Here is a 7807-nt window from a genome sequence, read left to right on the forward strand (position 1 = left end):
TTCTCAGTAAGTACAATGCTTTTCATTTACTTAACTTTGAAATAATGAATAAATAAAAAGTATTAAACATGTTTATGACTGCTCTAGACTCTCTAGATTTATGTTTAATGTTAACATTTATTACTGCTGGGTATCTACTGTTGTAGATTGTTATTTAACGACTTTGTGTTGCAGTCTAAGCCTGGAATTTTGCTCGATATACATATATAAATTTACAGACAACAGTCAACATGGTTGTACTTTTTTAAATTTTTTTTTTTCCCCCCCATCTTTGGGCCAAATGCTTCTGAGCATGGTGAGTTACATTTCCAGATGCATTTCTACATGAATATTGTATGGTTTGTAATCACACCACATCTGTCCTAAGTGCATGAAGTCAAATATGAAGCGTCAAACCACAAAATCATTTACTTGTCTTGAATGTAATTTTTGGATTGTTGATCCAGGATGAAGGGAAGTATTTTTAGACTACAATTGAGAAAGACTGTCTTCATGCAAGTAAAATAGTCAAGTCAGAATACAAGCAACTAAAAATGTTTTGGTAGACTATGAAAGTTGCAGATCAGACAGTAGTCTGGAGGGATTTTAGAGAATAGTGCCAAAACATCCAGTCAGCATTCGTTCTGTTGCTGTGGTTGAAAATGCCTTGATAATGACTGATCCAAGGTGAAGGGATGAGTGGAAATGGCTACACGGGAGATATTAACAACACATAAGACAAAACAATGGCTGATGAACGTGGAGTATTCACATGTATTGAAAAATAAAGAAACTTCAAAATAGCTACCCTCTCGGTTGAATGACCATACTTATTCATTCACAGCTTAGATTTTTCCTCAAAGTTATGTCCCTCTCAAATCAAGAAGCCCACTTCTGTGTTTCAGTCTATTTGTCACTGCATTGCTATGGCAGTTCTTAAGAGATAGAAAGAGGAGAGAAGAGCGTCGTTTTTTATTTTAGTCGCTTACCGTTTAAATGTCTCTGATGTGTGGAGAAGAGCAGACATGCGGTTGTCCAAGATCAGTGTTTTTCAAAAGTTTGATGCACAAAATATTAATAGGCGTCCATTCAGGGTCTGGGTTGTTACGGAGGTGCTAGCAAATGAAAGCTAGCTATCTCAGTACTGTTTGTTTTTTACTGACGGAGGAACGCTTCATATGATTCATATGACTCAAAATAATGATTAATCCATAGTTAGTGGCAATGGCTAGGTATAGACAGAAATACGAGACACATATCATAACCTGCTAAGAAATTATGTGCAGCTGCAGCACGGACCCGGTCCGCCGTCAGCTGAAGCACGGTCATAGTACTCACAGCTGCATACAGCCGCTTACACCCTGCAGGTGCCACGCGACTCAGGAAGATGATTCCAAGGCCTACTTTTCTGCACTCATGACATTGAAGCCCAATACTCGAGACACCATAATAGTGTTTACAACAAAAAGTCGTGGTAAAACAGATGCTTGTAGATGTAGTAATTCAGGGGACCACCAACATGTCAAATTCGTTTTTTATTAAATGACGACCTCTGACCTGTTTCACCTCAGGACCCCTGCCTCAACATTCACCTTTGACCTATTAATAATCTACTGATGTTTAAATATTCAATATGGCTTTTTAGACATAATTGCACCCAAGGGATTCAATGGTGCAAGACTGATCTGTTTGAACGTGACCACAGGGCATAAATGATGTCCTGGCGTGCCACTGCATTTTTACTCATACACATATAGCGCAGTATCATGTTCTGACCAAATGCCGGGCCACATCCGGCCAGATTCTGCTCACAGGGTGTTAGGTCTTCGTCTCTCCCCTACTCCTCTATCTACGGGATGCTGCAGAAAAAAGAGCCGAGTGTCTAATGATGGGCAAATAATATCAAAAAAAAGTCAAAAGCTTAAAAAAATTTTAAGAAGACCCAAAGCATATTGGGGCCCCCAACCATGCCCCTCTCCTACTCTTCCACTCTCTCTACTCCATCTACTCACACCCACACTACAAACACAACCACAATTCATACTGCTGTAAAAGTAGCTTATCTTTTATTTCTATACTTTTTGAAATGAATTATAAAAAAGGAGCAAGTTTGGGTCATGTCAGGAAAAAAGATATAAGATCGATGGCTTAATGAGGAACTGCCCCCGATAAGTCGCATGTCAAATATAAGTAAAGGGAACATAAATGATTTTAACAGGGGAATCAGCATATAGGGAATTTGTGATCATAACAAATCATAAGGCATTATGTACAGCACAACAATGATCTGCCCTACATTCCATGTGTTTATGAGCTTTCAGTAGACATAAATGATTTTAATACTGTATCAAACTCCCTTAAACCTATCCATCACAGCTAATCAGTCGGCATTTTCGATATTTTCAAAAAATCATTTTAGCATTAATTTATCAGTTAAAAAGCTAGTATGCGCATGGAGACACTGTAAAAATTTGCTCATGTCAATCATTGATGTATTACTACACAACAAGGGGGTAGATGAACCACACCACGACACACACAACACATCCCTGGTTTGTGGGGACACGGCTCCGGGGCCTTCGGGCCTACATCACCCTGCCCGTTTTTCTGGTGTGTGGGTGTGTGGATGTGTGTGTGTGTGTGGTTGTGTTGCCCCCTCTGTGTTGGATGGGAGGGTTTTTGACAGCTCACCCGCCGCTGCCTGTTTGAGTGTTCCCCGCCTTCCTTGTTTCCGGGCCCCGTTGGGAACCTTAATTGCTCGCGCCACCTGGTCTCTATGCTTCTCTCGAATTTTATTCCCTTTATTAGTCCCTAGGTGTCTTCTCTGCTATTGATCAGACTGTTGTTATACTCATTCCTATAGCTCCGCATCTTAACTAGCATGATCTATGGCTACCACCTTGTTGTGTGCTTGCCATCCTCAGCGCCAGGTGTGATTTAGCTTCTTTCTCTGCCCCTCTGTTCTTACAAGCGCAGAGCTCCCTAGAAGCTGCCAGCTTGTCAACCCGGCCATGGTCTCTCCCCCGGCGGCTCATACACTACTAAACTGTGGAAGGGTACTCATCGGCTGCGACTGTCTCATCCTTCTACACATCACTAAATACGAGCGAAACTGTGGGACGTTACTCAGCCTGCTTCGACGTCTCATCCTCTCACTACGAGCCGCGAGACTGTGCGTGGAACTTTAACTCATCTGCGCTGCCTCCTCTGCGTGAAATAAGATCTTTGTAAATAACCCGCATCTGAATCCAGCCTGTTTCTCCTGACAGAACAGTCCATGACCAGATTATGGAGTTCAGCGGGATCCCTGATCCACTCTCGCTAGGCTCTACGTACAAAGCAGGGAGTTTTGATTAGGGCAGCATTGCCACCCCCGCTCTACACCACCGGGAGGGGGCGCAGGAGAGGGGTGACGCTCTTAGTGCCCGAGTCTCCGAACAACCTCACACACGGGTGGATAGCGCCGCTCAGCGAGAGGCAACCGAGCCGCGAGGTTCCGTTGCTTCACACCGGTATGTTCCCACGATTCCGAAACCCTGCCAACAAGCCGCCGGTCTATTACGATGGCAGAATGGGCGGGGGGAATAGCTGTCAAGCGTTTCTCTCCCACAGCTCGCTGGTTTTTTTTTCTCGGCAACCCCGTCGTTACGCAAATGGAAGGCCAAAGGTGCTTTACGGTCCATTACACTTCTTTCTCGCCGTGCCCGCTGAATAGGGGAATTGTGCCCGTTGTGGAGATCGCGGGGCTCCCTGTTGTAGCAACACCTTCGCGGAGTTTTTTAGTCAAGAGATGGCCAAATTGTTCGACTCGCATGCAGCTCAGGGGTGACGATGGCGTGGCGGCGGCCCAGTTTATCGCGACTGTCACAGGGGAGGAGCTCCGTCACTGCGTCTCTGATTATGCGCCCGATCCAGTTCCACGACTTTAGCTGCGGCGTGTGGCTGGAATGAGCGCGCGCATGCGCGCGCTCTCGTTTTCTGAGGGGTGTGGACTGTGCCATTGCTGATTGAAACTCTGCGGCCATAGAGCTGTCCTCCCGCGGGAATTGGATAATCTAATTAATCTCGCACTCCGTATTGATGGCCGTCTCAGCCGCCGCCCGCAAACAACGGGCAAACTTCCGCTCTACGGCTATACAACACACAGATAAAGCAGGAGCGTACTGTCGTCGGGGGCGTGTCCTATACTGCGGCAAGGCCCACAGAGCGCCACTTCCCGCCCTTCAGTGAACCCTGTTTTTTTTTTTTTAAAGCCAGGCCCACCAGTGAGGGCGGAGAGTTCCTGGTGGGCACTGTTATTCAGTTCAAAGCTAACTCTGCAGCACGACCACTCAGCTGGCCGCACCCCCCTCCTGCCAGTTCAACTCTCTCTTCCAGATTCGTTCTCCACGGCCGATCGTGCCCTTGCTGAGTTAAGGGGCTGAGGAGCGCCCGATACCTTCCGTCGATGCTGCTTCTCCACACTCAACGTTGGAGAGAATACCGCTTATTCCTTAGGCCGTACCTCCTACCCATCCGATCCACCCTACTGTCACAAACCAAGATAAACCTTCATATTGCTGCGCAAGCCATTGTGAGCTGAGATTGAAACTGTTTATTCAATTGACTTCCCCTAGGCCTCCCTAATTCTGCCGCGACACCCAGTGTTTACATAAGCACAACCACACATCTGACTGGGTCAGTAATCAGTTTTATCCTGAGTCAGTCTTGTCACGTGTCGTGTTTTGGTGCTGCTTTTCCTCCTGTCTCTGTTCAGTCTTGTCACGTGTCGTGTTTGGGTGCTTGCTTTTCCTCCTGTCTCTGTGTCTTGTGTTCCTCAGGAGGATCCCTCTGACCTGACTGGTGTTCCGGCGGAGTACCATGATCTTCGGGCGGTCTTCAGTAGGGCCCGGGCCACCTCGCGCTACCTCCGCATCGCCCCTACGACTGTGCCATTGATCTTCTCCCGGGCTCTTCCTCCGCCTAAGGGTCATTTATATTCCCTTTCGGGTCCTGAGAGAGAGGCCATGGACAAGTATATACATGAGTCACTTCAGGCTGGACTCATCCGCCATTCCTCCTCTCCCGCTGGTGCAGGTTTTTTCTTTGTTCAGAAGAAGGGACGGCTCCCTGCGCCCCTGTATTGATTACAGAGGGTTTGAATGACATTACTATTAAGAACAGGTACCCCCTACCTTTAATGTCTTCTGCTTTTGAATTATTGCAGGGAGCTCGGGTCTTCACCAAGTTAGACCTGCGCAACGCATACCACTTTGGTGCGCATTCGGGAGGGGGATGAGTGGAAGACGGCGTTTAACACCCCTTCGGGACACTACGAGTACTTGGTTCTTCCGTTTGGTCTTACCAATGCCCCAGCCGTTTTCCAGGGGACTCGTCAACAGCGTGCTGGGTGACATGATTAATCCAATTTGTCTTTGTGTATTGGATTATATCTTGATTTTCTCCTCTTCTCTCCAATCACACACCCAGCATTGTCAGACGGGTTCTCCAGCGGTTGCTAGAAAACCCAGTTGTTTGTCAAGGCGGAGAAGTGCGAATCTCCACGCGGAGTCAGTTACGTTCCTTGGCCACATTATTTCTAGGGAGGGATCAAGCCTGATCCCGCTAAGATTGAAGCTGTCGCCCAGTGACATCTCGTTCGGCAAGAGGAACTGAGCTCGCGTCAGGCCCCTGGGCGCTCTTCTTTGCCAGATTCAACTTCACCCTCTCGTACCGGCCGGGATCTAAGAACACCAAACCCGATGCCCTCTCTCGCCTGTTCGGTGCTCCGGGGAGGGAGTTTGCGGCCGAGACCGCTCCTTCCTGAGGGGTGGTGGTCGGGGCTCTTTCATGGGGTATCGAGCAGCGAGTTGAGGAGTGCTGGTCGAGGGGTGCAGGTGCCGGGAGAGTGCCACGCGGGCAGGTTGCCGGTGGCCGGCTGCGCTGCACTCTGAGGTCCTTGAGTGGGGTCACGCATCCAGGTTAGTCTGCCATCCAGGTATTCGGAGAAGCGTTGTCTGCCATCCGACAGCGCTTCTGGTTGCCTCTATGGCCGCAGATGTTAGACAGGTTGTGTTGGCCTGCCCCACATGTGCCCAAAGTAGCCTGTCAATCGCCCCTCTGATGGTCCTACTAATCCTCTCCCTATCCTTTCCGCGCCCTTTGGTCACCATTGCCCTTGATTTCGATCTCTGGGCTGCTCTGCCGTCGAGGGTAACACCGTAATTCTCACGGTGGTGGATCGCTTTTTCCAAGGCGGTTCATTTTATCCCCCTGTCCAAGCTGCCCTCCAGCCGGGGAGTAACCGCCCAACTGGTGGTGGATTAAAACACGTCTTTCCGTCTCCATGGATTAACGGTGGATGTAGGGGCAGATAGGGGGTCCCCAGTTAAGTCTCCCGGGTTCTGGATGGAATTTTGTAGACGCGATTGGGGTCTTTACAGAGTCTTTCTTACAGGGTTTTCATCCACAAGGCCAATGGGCAGTTGGTGAGGCCCAGACCGGAATCTAGGAAGAATGCTCCATTGTCTATCATCCAACAATCCGAGTTCCTTGTGCAGCATGCTCTCCGTGGGCTGGGAGCTCGCTCATGCCAACACCTTCCTGTGGCGCGTTCAGTTTATGTCCCCTTTTGAGTGTGCTGTTGGACATAACCCACCTCTGTTCCCGTCACAGGAACCCGACGCTGTGCGGTTCCATCCACCCTGGCTTTAGGTCCAGCGCTGTCCGTCGCACCTGGGGAGAAAGTCAGGAGGATTTTGATCCAAACCTTCTGGCCGAACCAAGACTGGCAGCTGATCGTCGCCCATCCTCTCCTCCTGCCTATGTGGCGGTCAGCGGTTTTGAAAACTCTCTACCAAGGATCTGCCTCTCCAGGCGCCTTCTCCGTAAACTAGCGCCCCAGATTAATTGGGCCATTCCGCATCACCAAGGTGGTTAGTCCGGTGGCGATCAGGCTCAAGCTCCTCCCCTCCTGCTGGTCGGTTTCACCTCGGTGTTTCATGTTTCCAGGGTCAAAGCCTGTGTTCTCTTCCCCCCTTAATCCTGCTTGTAGTCTGCCACCACCCCACCCGCTGGTCTTGTGTATGGATCTTCCTATCTATACTTTTAAGAGATACTCGTGAGCGGAGGGGAGGCGCCGTGGTAGGGGTTTCAGTATCTTGTGGACTGGGTGGGGTTATGGCACTCGTTGGATTGGAGGACTCCGTCGGCATCGAGGTGGCAGCTTCCTAGAGTGGTCGGTGACGCTCTGGTAGGGGTGGTACGTCGGAGTCTCAGGCATAATCACCTGCCTTTTTGGTGTGTGTGTGTGTGTGTGTGTGGGTGGTGTGTGTGTGTGTGTTGGATGGTTTGGCAGCTCACGCGCGTCACACTGTTTGAGTTTTCCCCACCTTCCTTGTTTCCCCGTTGTTAAGCATATTTCTGCGCCACCTGTTCTCTATGTTCTTCTAATTTTTTCCCTTTATTATTCCCTGTGTTTCTCTTCTATTGTCAGTACTGTTGTTACTCGTTCCAATAGCTCCGATCTCTAGCTGTCTTGGTACTCACCTTTCATGTCTTGTCCTCATGCTCCATGTGTTTAGGCTGTTTTCTCTGCCCCTCTGTTCTTACAAGCCCAGAGCTCCTAGAAGCTTCCAGCTGTCAACCCTCCGGTCTCGGCGGTCATACCTACTAAACTGACTTCATTTACGCAATATGTTGACTTGATTGCAAATTATGCACATGATATATTAAACTGAACTGAGCTGGATGATGACACTCACGAATTCAATGATTGCCCTGCCTTAACTGTTCATTTTGCATTATACACAGGTATTCTAATTACTGTTGTAGTTGCTTGACGCAATCT

The sequence above is a fragment of the Cyprinus carpio genome, chromosome A21 (genome assembly GCF_018340385.1).
Source record: "Cyprinus carpio isolate SPL01 chromosome A21, ASM1834038v1, whole genome shotgun sequence".
NCBI classification, from domain to species: Eukaryota; Metazoa; Chordata; class Actinopteri; order Cypriniformes; family Cyprinidae; genus Cyprinus; species Cyprinus carpio.